We start from the raw sequence: 1,555 nt of genomic DNA, 5'->3' as shown, positions 1-1,555 counted from the left end.
AATTTATCCATAAACGGACGGAACACTCTATTCATGTAATCCATAAACACTGCAGGAGCGTTCGTCAACCCAAAAGACATTACAGTATACTCGTAATGACCATAACGAGTCCTGAAAGCGGTCTTAGGGATATCCTCACCCCTCACACTTATCTGGTGATAACCGGATCGCAAATCGATCTTAGAGAAAACCCCAGCTCCTTGTAACTGATCCATGAGATCATCAATCCTTGGCAATGGGTACTTATTCTTTATGGTGACCTTGTTCAGCTGCCTGTAATCCACACAGAGTCGCATACTTCCATCTTTCTTCTTTACCAGTAACACTGGAGCACCCCACGGGGAAACACTTGGTCGGATAAAGTTCTTACCCAGCAATTCCTCTAACTAAGACTTTAGCTCGGCCATCTCTAATGGTGACATTCTATAAGGAGCACTTGAGATTGGTCCCGTCCCAGGCACCAATTCAATAGCAAACTCGACCTCTCGGTTAGGTGGAAATTCCTCAATATCATCGGGAAACACTTCCGAAAACTCACACACTACCGCAATCTGATCCAACCTCTGATCATCACCCGAAACACCAGCGGTTAACAACAGGATACCCTGACATTCGAATCCAGAACAGTTCACCATCATCGAATTCAAGTAATAATTATTCACCACAACCGGCCCTTCTGTATCTTCCGGCATAAAGTACACCGATTTTGTAGAACAATCAAGCAGGACATGGTTCTCAGATAACCAGTCCAATCCCAAGATAAGGTCAAGACCGATCATCGGTAAGCAGATTAAATTATGGACAAAATCACGCTGCTTGAACCTAAACGAAACTTTCGGGCATCCTAGCCTAGTTACCATGGCTTCATGGGTAGCATTATACACTTTTAAGTCATAACCTAAGGTTACGATCTTCAATCCTAACTCATGGGCTTTCTCAAATGCAATGAATGAATGCGATGCTCCCGAATCAAATAAAGCATTTAAAGTTTGACCAGCCATTTCACAGTTACCTCGAATGAGTGTCTCAGATCTCTCGGCGCCTATAGCTGAGGTGGTGAACACCCGACCAGTCTGTTGTACTTTCCCAGCACCTTGTTTCTGCTTCTCCGGACAACTGGCGGCTTTGTGCCCCGCCTTTCCACAATTGTAGCACAAACCCCATCCGGCCTTGCATGGTGCTCCTGGTTGGTGACTCCCACATCTAGTACAAGCTTGATCATTCTGAGGCTGCTTCCCAAACCTTTTCCCTTGGGAGTTATTGTTGTTGGGCCTCCTAAAAGAACCTCCACTCTTGAAAGACGGACCTCTAGGTGCAAAGCTCTTCCCTCGGTTCTGTGGGAATGATCCTTTGTGACTTCTTTTCTCAGTGGTTGCCCTCTTCACACACTCCTCAGCAACCCTACACTTGTTCACCAATTCGGAGAAAGTCCTAATCTCCATTGGTCCCACTGAACTGAAAATATCGCTCCGGAGTCCTCCTTCGTACTTAACACACTTCCATTCCTCATATTCCACCGGAGTCCCTTGACACATACGAGAGAATCTGAACAGCT

This window comes from Arachis hypogaea, chromosome 19, assembly GCF_003086295.3.
Source record: "Arachis hypogaea cultivar Tifrunner chromosome 19, arahy.Tifrunner.gnm2.J5K5, whole genome shotgun sequence".
NCBI classification, from domain to species: Eukaryota; Viridiplantae; Streptophyta; class Magnoliopsida; order Fabales; family Fabaceae; genus Arachis; species Arachis hypogaea.
Note: the sequence above shows the minus strand (reverse complement) of the source record.